The sequence below is a fragment of the Dama dama genome, chromosome 5, assembly GCF_033118175.1.
Source record: "Dama dama isolate Ldn47 chromosome 5, ASM3311817v1, whole genome shotgun sequence".
NCBI lineage: Eukaryota > Metazoa > Chordata > Mammalia > Artiodactyla > Cervidae > Dama > Dama dama.
In genome coordinates this window covers 111,894,740-111,907,841 of record NC_083685.1, presented here as the reverse complement: position 1 = coordinate 111,907,841, position 13,102 = coordinate 111,894,740, and the positions used below count along the sequence as shown (strand labels likewise).

Below are 13,102 nucleotides of genomic sequence, written 5' to 3'. Positions count from 1 at the left end.
TGGAATTTCAGCTCATATCAGCATCATCACATTTCATGTAATTCTCCTCTTTGAAATCACCGCAAGGAGGTGTTAGCTCTGTTTTACACACTTGTCACGATGTTGATAGAATGGTACAGCTTGCAATTGTATTTACCTTGGTTAGCACCAGTGATGAGTCAAAACCTCCATCACAGTTTCTATAAAGTGTGATTCAGTCCCATTATTCCTGTAATAAGGATTCAAGTTAATGACCTCCGCGGTGTTAAAAATAACTTCTTGAAGGAAATAACTGACCTACCATTCTTTCCCCTAATTTAGGTTCTGTTTGTAATATGGAGGTCTACCAAAATTATATTTAATTTAAAACACAGTTATTGACTGTCTACCATGTACCTAGTACTATGTTGAGGAAATCAAAGTGAATGAATGATTTCTGCCCTGGATAACTTATAGTCTAGTAGGTGAATAACAGATAACTCAGAAATGCTTTGGTTCTTATGCCCAGAGTAGGGTAAATTCTAATTCTAGAGAGGTAAAGTATTCCATCTTTTTTTAAAAATCAGATGCTCAAAATGATAAAAGGCATAAGATAACAAGCATTGTGTTGGGGTTTTTTTTGTTTGTTTGTTTTAGCTAACTGTTTTAAAGATTTTATGAGGCTCCTTTCATAAGACCCTGGAGTTGCCAGGTGTCCCTGTCCCAGATTTCCCGGTCTCACGGTTGGACAACCCTGTTAAATTCGGATGTGGTCTTCCACATGAGAACATCTCTCCATGCCTTGGCTTGGTAAACCCCAAATGATCTCCTAAAGGTCAGCCAGTATCTACTGGGCACTGTGCATAGTGACGTAGTTATTTCTGCATTTGTTGTGTTAGGTTTATCAATTATTATAGGAATTTATCATTCACATCCTGTCTGTAACTTCAGATGCACATCGGCGTCAGGTAACTTGATGTTTAGTTATCCTGTAAATAGTTACCGGGATAACTGACTTCAGTGTCGTTTACTCTCCTATCTTACCCACTAGAATATTTCACAAGTTGTTTTCATGTCTGTAATAGTGATATTGTCCCTTTAATGAGGAGTGTTTTCTGCCAGTAGAAAGCCTGAGTTTAGAAGGATCTCTGGTAAATATTGGTGAGAGATGATAATGTAGCTAATGAAAGCCCAATAAGGAATTTGGGAACAAATACAATAGAGGTAACCACTCTGCTTCTCATAGGAAATGTCACGGTGTTAATTCTTTGTTTTATTTATCTATTTATTTGAGGCTGTGCTGGGTCTTTGCTGCTGTGCAGGCATTTCTCTAGTTGTGGCGAGCGGGGGCTACTTTCTAGTTGCGGTGCTCAGGCTTCTCATTGTGGTGGCTTCTCTTGTCGCAGAGCACAGGCTCTAGGACACATAGGTTTCAACAGTTCTGGCGCACGGGCTTAGTTGTTCTGTGGTATGTGGGATCTTCCCGGACCAGGGATCAAACCCATGTCTCCTGCACTGGCAGGCGTATTCTTTACCACTGAGCCCCTAGGGAAGCCCCACAAAGTTAATTCTGACCACTGGTGGTCAGGATCTAGGTTTGGGCCTCTTTGAAAAATCACCCACCCCCAGCACGATTCTCGTTATTCTCCCACTCCTTTTTGTAATCTAAAGCTTTTGGCTGATTTCTGATTTGATTGAGAAGAGTGAAGGTGAACCACCAGATCCCTAATACGGCTTCCTTTGTTTGAAAGCTTGGCATCCTGATGTTCTCAGGCCTTTAGGGAAGGGAGTCCTATTTAAAACATTTGGAAAAAAAAATTGGGAGATCGTCAAATAATTCGTCAAATAATCAGTTGAATAGCTGATTGCCCTTTGTTAATTCAATTTGCAGCTTTTATCATAAAACAATCTTAAACCACAGGTATCATAGTCAGAAAAAGCTCATTTGATTAGGTAAAGTTTTTAATACATAAAGCCCAGGGGTTGAGAGTGTGAGCACTGGAAATGGGCAGCCTAGTGCTGATCCCATCTCCTCCACTTGTGGCAGGACTATGGGCAAATTTTTCACCTCTTAAGCTTGCCTCCTCTTAAATAGAATGGGGATAATGGACTTCCCTGGGGTCTCAGACAGTAAAGAATCCGCCTGCAATGCAGGAGACCGTGGCTCTATTCCTGGGTCGGGAAGATCCGCTGGAGAAGGGAATACTAGGCTACCCACTCTAGTATTCTTGGGCTTCCCTGTGGCTCAACTGGTAAAGAATCTGCCTGCAATGTGGGAGACCTGGGTTGGGAAGATCCCCTGGAGAAGGGAATGGCTACCCACTCCAGTAATCTGGCCTGGAAGATTCGGTGGACTGTATAATCCATGGCGTTGCAAAGAGTCAGACACAACTGAGCGACTTTCTGTAAGCCTGCTTCCTCTTAAATAGAATGGGGATAATGATCCTACTGCCTCATAGGATTGTCAGAAGGATTAAATGAGGGTGCATATAACACACACACCACAGTACACGATGTAGTAAGAGCTCCTTGAACGCTAATGTTACCACTGTTACTCATTTCTGTTACTACTGCTGCTACACTCCCTATTTTTTTTCCTTTCCCATGCTAATTCCTTTGTTATTTAAGATTTGGTGATTAAATGTAAAAGTCTTGAAAACTTAATAGTTTGTGTTGTTTCCAACATGAAATAGTTTCTGGTGTGAGTAACAGTAGTTAACTCAGCATATATAACAACCTAATAAGTTTCTCCTTGAACTCCAAACTGTCATTTCAAAGGAGAATTATTCTCAGAGTGGGGTTATGTACCCTCCATCATCAAAGCCTAGAATCTTTACGAAAGCTTGTCTCACAAAAAGCCTTGTGTCTGTGTTGCTACCACAACCTAAAACTAATGAGTTAGAAACCACACAGAGCCCTGTGACATGCTTGCAGGAGCCCCTCCGAAGGACCCATCACATTTTCTTGTAAGCTGGATGTAGATAGCTAAGCCAGGAATAGATCTGGTTCAGAAAACTTAGAAAGTCTTCCTTTTTCCTTCCCTCTCCACTTTTAAACTAAAAAGATTTAATTTTGTTGCCTCTGGGAAGGTTAAATGCCTGGATGCTCTCTTGAAGTCTATGTGAGAATGCAATATTGTTTCTTTGGGGATGAGGGGTCTTTAATATTGTTCCACGACTATTAAATGTTACTACCTAAAAAAGATTTAAGATCATATTTTCTGTCTTCTTCTGCATTTTGTCACTAGCTGTACAGTCTTTTCACCATGTTTTGTCTAAGGAAATATATTTCCCTTGTATATGTGCATTTGCTGATTGTCAGCACTGAACCTGGCCAGTGCCTTAGCATGTTGAATAGCTGATTGGACTTTAGTTAGAGAAGAGGAAAGCTAAAGATTTATTTTTAAATCAGTCAACTAGGGGCCTTGTATGTGGCCACATTTATTATAGACAAAATGCCACTTTGTTTTTAGGTGGAGACTTCTGGAGCATTAGTATTGCTATAAAGCCCAGGATGGTTCCAAACCTCGTGTTGAAGTCCACATTAAATCTGGTAGTTCTTGAGTCCCACTGCTGTTTAAAGAGTGTAGCTCCATGCGATCTTATTGTCTTTAACTTAGTCAAGTGAGACACCGCATTACATAGGTTCTAGGTCTCACATTTGCTTTGTTGTTCTCTGGAGCTTTACTGGAAACCGAATGCTGTTGCGTACTAGCTACAGAAGCAGGAGGGGAAGTTGGCAAGAATTAACTGCTTTCTGTTTGGTCTGTCTGAGGCAGCTGACCTTTTGGAAGGAAATCGCTGCTCTGTGCTTCTTCCTGTAACAGTGCAGCCTGTGAAAGAACATATACACAGAAGGGTTCTGCCGCTGTCCTGGCTGCTGGCTTGGTGCGTAAGCTGCTAGCTATGAGGTGGGCATCTCTCGGTGCAGCTGTGTGTGTTGCAGGAGCAAAGACTCAGGTTCAGGGAACTGAGCTGTGTGGAGATATGCCAGTAGATAGAGAGCCTCTGTTTCCAGATAAAGTAGTTTGCTTTAGCAAAGATAATTTTATTGCCAAGTTCCAGTATTTATGCTATGGACACTTGCTTTGTGTTCAGTTTTAATTCATCTTAATGTTGAATGTCTTGGTATCAGTATTATTTCTTATACTGGATCACCTTTTTTTTCCCTGAGAGGCCATTTTTATTTTTCAAAACATAAGCTCTTAGTTTAATGTCATTTCTGTGTACAAACTGCTACATTTAAAATGGATAACCAGCAAGGACCTACTGTATAGCACAAGGAACTCTGCTCAATGTTTTGTGACAGCCTGGGTGGGAGGGGAGTTTGGGAGAGAATGGATACATGTGTATATATGGCTGAGTCCTTTTACTGGCCACCTGAAAGTATCCCAACACTGTGAATCAACTATACTCCAGTGTAAAATAAAAAGTTGAAAAAAAATTCAAAAATAATAATAAATGTCATTTCATCTCAGAATTAGAATTAACTTCTTACCATATCTGCTGCCCATTGTTGGATCCACTTTTTCTGCAGGAGTTGTTTTACTTAGTCACAGTGAGTATTATACCCCACACATTGGCATTTTCTTCAGGAAGCTACAGTTGGGCTTCCAAATTGGCATATCATCCAGTGAGCAGGCAAAGGGCTTCCCAGGTGGCACTGGTGGTAAAGAACCTGCTTGCCAGTGCAGGTAAAAGCAAGAGACTTGGGTTCAATCACTGGGTCGGGAAGACCCCTGGAGGAGGGCACGGCAACCCACTCCAGTATTCTTGCCTGGAGAATCCCAAGGACAGAGGAGCCCGGTGGGCTGTGGACCACAGGACCGCACAGAGTCGGACACAACCAAAGCAACTTAGCACAAGCAGGCAAAGGAATGAGCAGATGAAACATTTCTCTCTTGAAAGAAAAGATTTTAGTCTTCTATCATTTTAACCCAAACATATTTAGGTTCATTTTTAAATTTTGTTTTCTGAAAGGATTTATCGTCAAGTAACAGAAGTGAAGTTGATTATGATTATTGGTGAGTGGAGAGAACATAGCTGCCTGAAAAGGGGGCGAGATTCTTCTTGCATTTAGTTTGAGTTCAGTTTATAGGCATGCTTTCCCAATGCATTACTGGTCTCTTTCCAAGATTTACTGTTAATAGTAAAGACTGTTGAGTGAGCATCAATGTCAGTGTACAGAAATGGCGCAGAGAGTAACCTCATGAAATTGACGTCTGGTCTCTCCTTAGCAAGGTGGCCCTGCAGTGCTTCTTTCCTGTTCTTGGAAGCTGGCCTCATCTGTTCAACCTTCCAGAGATAGTGAAGAATCCAAAAGAGAGTGCAAACCTTGTTTTGGCTTTAGGCATAGGTTCTGGCACAAAATAAGTTGGTATCAACAAAAGAGGAAGATTTCTCCCAGTTCTGTTGGCCTTTGAATAGGAGTAAAGTTAGGAACTGGTGGCTAAAGCTTTCTGGAAGCTGATCAGGTAACTGTTTGCTTCCAGAGGCCTTGAATTGTTACCCTTAAACTGTCAAGGGCCTTCACCTAGGGCAGTTGTGTCCAGTTATGTTGCTAGGGGTAAGGGAAATAGAGTTTTTTTGGTTTTTGAAATAGAGTTTTTAAAAAGGAATGCTTGCACTGCTGACGGTGGTTTTCTATGTATTTCATTCCTTTTATTGTTGGCACAAGTTTGCAGTGACCATTGCCTAGTCATGTCAAAGATGAATAAAGAGCCAAACATGAATCTAAGTATGTATTATTTCTTGCCTTGAAATAGGACTTTCTCAAATACCCTCTTTTTTTCTTTTCTCTTTTCCTTGCTTTTTTTTTTTTTCAGAAGTCACAAGAAAACTTTTTTACATTCCGACTCTGCTCCCTCTGAGATCAATAATCTTCAACCTGGTCTAAGTTCTAGTTTACTTTTTTTTTTCTTTTGGTATTCTGAACAACTTGGTATGAAGATTTTCAAACACTCACAAAATACAGTGTATAATGCATTTCCATAGATTCATCAGTTCAGTTCAGTTCAGTTGCTCAATTCTGTCCAACTCTTTTGTGACCCCATGGACTGCAGTATGTCAGGCCTCTGTCCATCACCAACTCCCAGAGTTTCCTCAAACTCATATCCATTGAGTCGGTGATGCCATCTAACCATCTCATCCTCTGTTGTCCCCTTCTCCTCCTGCCTTCAATCTTTCCCAGCATCAGGGTCTTTTCCAGTGAGTCAGTTCTTCACATCAGGTGGCCAAAGTATTGGAGTTTCAGCTTCAGCATCAGTCCTTCCAATGAATATTCAGGATTGATTTCTTTTAGGGTCGACTGGTTGGATCTCCTTGCAGTCCAAGGGACTCTCAAGAGTCTTCTCCAACACCTCAGTTCAAAAGCATCAATTCTTTGGTGCTCAGCTTTCTTTATAGTCCCTCACATCCATACATGACTACTGGGAAAACCATAGCTTTGACTAGACGGACCTTCATTGGCAAAGTAATGTCTCTGCTTTTTAATGTGCTGTCTAGGTTTGTCATAGCTTTTCTTCCAAGGAGTAAGCGTCTTTTAATTTCATGGCTGCAGTCACCATCTGCAGTGATTTTGGAGCCCAAAGAAATAAAGTCTGTCACTGTTTCCACTGTTTCCCCATCTATTTGCCATGAAGTGATGGGACTGGATGCCATAATCTTAGTTTTCTGAATGTTGAGTTTTAAGCCAGCTTTTTCACTCTCCTCTTTCACTTTCATCAAGAGGCTCTTTAGTTCTTCTTCGCTTTCTCCCGCAAGTGTGGTGTCATCTGCATGTCTGAGATTATTGATATTTCTCCTGGCAATCTTGATTCCAGTTTGTGCTTCATCCAATCCAGCATTTTGCATGATGTACTCTGCATATAAGTTAAATAAATTCAAAACCTACCAAAATTTTGTTAATCCTTTTTTATATACTCCCCACATAAACACCTTTTTTGTTTCTTCTAGGGTTTATTAAAAGAATAGTATGAACAATTATTGAGTGCAAGGTATTTTAAAGGATTTAAATATAAATAGATGTTAAAATTACAAATTAATCTTATCGATTAATAGTCTTAAACCACTGCTTGAAAACACATTGTTGGTATATATTGAAACTGATAGAATTGCATTTCTTTTTTAAAAAATGCATGAATATGTCATGCCCTACTTAAATCTCAAGACTACTTAATTTGTAAGAAATTGCCATAACCTGGGTACTGTCATGATGGCAAGTATTTCTACCTATGTCTTTTGCACATCCTTTTATATTTAATTCCTGTGGGGTAGGGAGCAGTCCCAATTGCCCATAATTATTAAACTTATATTTCAGATTTTACACTTTGAACAAAATTTAATAAATAAAAAAACTTTACAAAAAATTGTACCAAAACTTCTTCACCTAAATGTAACAGCTGTTTATAGTTCTCTCTGACCTCCCTCTGGTATGTGTCCTCTGGCAAACATGTTGTGTACACTTTTCATTTAGTACTCCTTTACTTCTAGAAAATGTGTCTATGGCCTTATATTTTAACATAGCCTTTATATTTCACTTGAATTATTGCACAGTATTCCATCAGATTAATATATTATAGTTTAGTAACCAGTCTCTTATTTTGGACATTTAGATTATTTCTGATTTCCCACTGTTGTGTATCCTGTTGTCTAGCTATTGTCCTTAGGAGTTGACCTCATGAGTGTTCTTCAAAGCAAATTTTGTTAAGTGGAAAATTTTTTATTTTATTTTTTCTCTTATTTGGCTGCACCAGGTCTTAGTTGCGGCATGCGGGATTTTTAGTTGTGGCATTCAAACTCTTAGTTGTAGTATGTGGGAACTGATTCCCTGACCAGGGGTTGAACCTGGGCCCCCTCCGTTGAGAGTGTAGTCTTAGCTACTGGGCCACCAAGGTAGTCCCCAAGTGGAAATTTAATACTATAATTTTCAGTGGTAAGAGGGAGTCTGTGAACTTTAATGTGGAAAATATTAAGAACATGTGTAGATTTATTAATAAGTTGACTTTTAAACAAAACTTCAGAAGGGAAGGGATTATAATTCATCTAAATGGTACAGAAACTCAGTATATTGAAGTAGCTGAGGAATTTCTACGTCCTGAACTAAAGGATTTGACCTTTTCAACAGACAGTCTAAGATGAGTTGGTCTCGATTAACAATATAAAATGGGTACAGATATAAACCCTCATTCGAGGGACTTCCCTGGTGGTGCAGTATTTAAAACTGTCTGCACCCAGTGCATGGGGCCTGGGTTCGATCCCTGGTCAGGGAGCTGGATCCCACATGCCTCAACGAAGACCCAGTGCAGCCAAATAAATAAATATTTTTTAAAATAAATAAGCAAATTTAAAAGCCTACATTCAAAATTCTGAGGCTGACATAGGGCTACATGGCAGCCTCAGACCATTTCTCACTTTTCTGTAGTGCAGACGGTCATTGTTTGGGGGCTATAGTAAACGTTTTTAGTTATCTGAAAAATGTTATTGATGTAGCTTCTTCTCAAGCGAGCTGTCCAATTTGCTTAATAGATTGCAACACAGAAATAATAATAACAAGCACCCGTTCAAGCTGTGGGCCAGTGTGGCAGGAGGGAGCCCTTCTCCCCCCGCCCTCCTCCCCTCTCCCCAAAGTAATATGCAGTGATTTCGCTGTGACGTAAAGATTTATGACTGATTGTCTTCCCAGAATTTTATCATCTCTGTGTTGCCTGGCAAATTTTTCCTTGTTTGTTTCTTTGTGAGCCAAATACTTTTATTCGTTCTGTTCTCTTCCCATCTGTTTAATAATCTGATTTTATTAGAGAATTGCCTTTCCAATGGCTTATAAAGTAGTGTTTAGGACAAAATTTTTTTAAAGAGCAGATAGCTCTAGTGTTGACCTGCTTCTAGATGGGATAGTTTTACACTAACCTTCTTACTTGATGTTAGGCCAATTTTAGTATGAACAAAGTCTTAATCCTTCATTGCCACTATTGCATAGTTTTCTGTCCCTCCAGGTTCCTACTACTAGGTAATCACTGCCACTGAGTAGATGTATTGACAGTAAAGCAGAAAAAAACAACAGAGAATTTGCTCTTTATATCCCACTCAAAGTCCTTCAGTCATTAAGTGGTGCTGATATGATTAACAGTTTTGAATCCTAGCTCCTTGCCAGATCAGATTCTTTTTCAGATCAGAAGCAATGTTTATACATTTTCTCTTTCATCTGCCAAGTAGCCCAAGCCTTTGCCCAAATCAGAGCCCCACAGTATTAGGTTTCTGATTCTAATTTCTTATTCATTCTCTTCCTTTAAGTTATGAAATATAACAAACATGCAGAAAAATACAAAACACAATATGACAGACTACGACCACAAGTCCCTGGGACAGAGTCACCATGGTGCAGTGGTAGAGGACAGACTGGGGCCAGGCTGCCCAGATCCAGCCCAGACGGTACACCTCAGCAGAGTGGGACATGGGGCAAATGTTTCACCCCCAAAGGAAACCCATATCCATTCAAGTCACTGCCCATCCCCCTCGCCCTTGGCAACCACCTGTCTACTTTGTTTCTATGGGTTTGCTAATTTGGGACATTTCCTTTAAATGGAATGCACAATATATGGCCCTTTATATCTGGCTTCTTTTACTTAGCATCATGTTTTCAAGGTTTATCTGTATTGTAGCATGTTTCAGTACTTCATGCCTTTTTACTGTTGAATACTATTCCATTTTATCTGCTTTATTTCTCCATTCATATCCTTATTATCCACTCATGTACTGATGGACATTTGGGTTGTTTCTGCCTTTTGGCTATTATGTATAAAATGTTATTTTAATTCAGTTTTCATTCTTATTTCTCACATTTATTTATTAGAGGAATCAAGATATTTGCTGCTGATAATTCATACTTTAATTAGTCGGAGTCCTTCTTTGGAAGGGATAGGAAAAAACTTTGCTCTGGCTGCCAGGCAAGCACATCTGAATGGATGTTCTTTTTTGGAGTCTAGTGTACTTACAACAGCCTTGATCTCACTGCACTGCCCTTCACAATTCTTAATTCCTTTGTTCAGAGGTGAGGGAACGGTCCTCCCAGTGCCTTTCCACCAGCCTCCATCAGTTCCCATCCATGAAAGTCCTGGTGCCAGTGAAAGTGATTAAGAAATGGGAATACCAGCTTTTAATAAGGGGGTGAAATTTATGTGCAGGGTATTGGTTAAGGAGAAAGACAGCAAGAGCTCTTTGTGGGAGGATTGACTTTCGGAAGGTACTTATTTGAAGCGAGTTAAAATTGGAGGTGGGGAGAAGGACACCGTTTTGTCAGTTTAAGGTTGCAAAGTCAGAATAAGATTGAGCATTTGCTATGAGCCAGGCACTGTTTTAAGCATTTGCCCAACTCATTCTTACAACAACCCCTGAGAGACATAATTTTACAAGTAAGGAAACTGAGGCCCGGACAGGTTTAAGAGGTTATTAAATCTTTTGTAGAACTTTGTTTAGGTGAGCTTGCCATATTGTAGAGACTTTGGCCCTAGGATGGAATGGAGCGGTGGTTGTGATGGGGTGGAGAAGAAGACTTACAGAATACTTGAATTATACATGTGAATCCAGCAGACCAAATCCCTGTACCCATTTTTTAAGATATTTATTCATTTGACTAGGCCGAGTCTCAGTTGCAGCACACGAGAACCTCAGTCTCCACTGTGGCATGCAGGATCCTCGGTTGTGGCATGTGGGATCTGGTTCCCTGACCAGGGATGGAACCCAGGCCCCCTACATTGAGAGCACAGAGTCCCAGCCACTGGACCACCAGGGAATTCCCCGCCCTCTGCTCATTTGAAACTCCCACTCTCATCCCAAGCTAGAATTCATTCTTGCAAGCGCAGGTATGCTTGGGGAACTTTCTGAGGGCCTGCCTTCTGCTCCTCCTCCCCTACAGTTGGCTATAGCATGATTGTAGCCACAGTATTTTAGAAATCTTCAGAGAGAGTGATTTTTTTTTTTCTCAAAGGTTTATGTTTTACTTCTCAAAGGGAAAGCATCTAATAAAAAGGTATTTATTATGGGGACAAAATTATCCTTAAATCCCACCCACTCATATCATTTAATTTATGTAAACAGACATTCTTTTCTTCAGTTTTCATTAAGTCTGTAACATTATGAGCTATTAGACATTGAAACCCTTTTCTTCAAGTGCCTGTGGGTCTGCTGTATTTGGGACTCCTAGGATATATCCAGATATATGGGGTCCATGTAGATACTTTATGCTTTCAAAAGCACAAGAGTCTACATCCAAGGTTGTTTTGGGTTGTTTGGAATGCTTATGAACAATAAGAGTGCAACTCGCAGAGCTCAGATAGTTCTCATCTTTGGCTAAAAATAAGATTGTAAATCCATTTCCCAGTCTTCAGAGGTGATGATTTACCAGAGATACAAACCACTTCCCTTGTCAGAACATCACGCATTGAAGATGGAGCTGCCCGTAAATAAGCAGAAGAGAGTGTGTATTGAGGACAGACGTGCAGTTACTGTATGTGTGGGGTAGCATTCAGTGGCTGGATGAGCACTAGGGAGAAAGGACAGGGAGTCAGCTGATACCGGGTGTGGACTTAGCCTAATAATGTGTGTAGGACATGTATAAAGTTTTGACGTGCATGAAGAAAAGCACCACTTAGAGTCTAGGTTTTATTAATACAGTTGGTAGGGGGAAGTCATTTTTTTTCTAAACTGCATATTTTAAATTGTTACATGATAATCTCAGTAGGTCATCTCATATTCCATGTGTAAATAACTCTTAGTTTAAAAATAAAACAAAGATGATTTGTACTGCTTAGTGTTTTTATTTTACATTTTTGGCCAGTGGTAAGCTAAATGTACTTTCCAGCTCTATCAAAGCATTTTTTTTGTAGTGAAATTAATGTATATTGTATTTATCAAAATAAAGAGGTTACCACCTTATGTTTATCAGCTGTTATCCTTCAGATGGCATTTTAGAAAGTAACTGTTGTGGCATGTTCATATTTAGAACCGTAAAAAATATTCTGAAAACTTCTAAGAGCTCAGCATTCTACTCTTTTATAAAAACTAAGAACTAGTACAAAGCTTAACAAAATAGTGTGACACTTATATAATATTCCTATCTATGTGGCATATCAGCATAATATTTCTTTCTTAAAACAGTAATAGACTCCTGGAGTTAGGCTCAGGCAGCAGAACCTATGACATATTTACCAAATATTTGGTATGTATTTATTTACTGAACAAATGCTTACTACTTTTTTCTTACGTGGCATGCCACCATAGTACGTACTAGCTCACTTACTGTTCTTATTCAGTGGGGAAAACAGACAAAAATAATAAAATCTAAAAGAGAAAATTACAAATGGTGCCATATGTGATTAAGGGACAGATAGGCCATTATTAATATAGACTCTCGCAAAGTATAAAATCTGTTTCATTTTCTTGACTTGGTATTTCATACTGATATCTTGTTCCATGATGACTTTGGAAAGAGCTGATAGATTTAACTGAATTCTGTATATACATTTATTTATGCAACAACAAAAAATTTCCTGAATGTTTATTTGCCAGGCACAATTCTAGGCCCAAGAGAAAGCGCTTAAGATAAGACAAAGTCACTGTGTTCATGGTGCTTTCTCCCTGGTGGGAAGTCATTAAACAAATATGTGATAAATGTCAGGAAGTGATCAATGCTACCAAGAGAAATAAAGTGAACTGAGAGGACAGAGAGTTAGCAGACTGCTATTTTATTTGGGTAGACTGAGGAGTCTTTTAGAAGATAAACATTTTCCCACAGTTTACCTTCTTTTGTCTCTTGGGTCAATTCAGTTAATGAATGCAGGATGCAAGATCATTTTTGTATCTGTTGGCATTATCCACGTGTTCATTAAGAGAGCTTTGATGTGGTCCTGCTTCTTTCCAGTTCTTTCCCACTAAGGGAGATTAATAGTACTGAATTCTTTTCTTTATTCCTGTATCGTTCTTGCCTAAGCACCTTCAACCATGGCATCCTTCCCTTTACCTTTTGTCCAAAAAATATGCCTTGGTATCTGTTTCAAATTTCCAAAATCCTGGGATATGATGAGTCATTTGATTAGAAATTATATTGTACAATTAAATGTCTTCCAGATGTTTGATTTTACTGTGGGATT

General features: G+C 39.4%; 1 protein-coding gene across 4 annotated transcripts in view; it reads left to right on the top strand.

Annotated features, from left to right (window-relative positions):
* STAT5B (signal transducer and activator of transcription 5B) overlaps nt 1-13,102 on the top strand; it is a 64,095-nt gene that overhangs the window by 22,668 nt on the left and 28,325 nt on the right. Inside the window, exon 1 of one of the 4 annotated variants that reach the window (XM_061144028.1) lies at nt 3,797-3,868. The exons of the other annotated variants lie outside the window; for them this stretch is intronic. The gene's annotated coding sequence lies outside the window, so the exon portion shown is untranslated. Of the gene's footprint in view, nt 1-3,796; nt 3,869-13,102 lie in introns of those variants that run through there. 4 annotated transcript variants of the gene reach the window in all.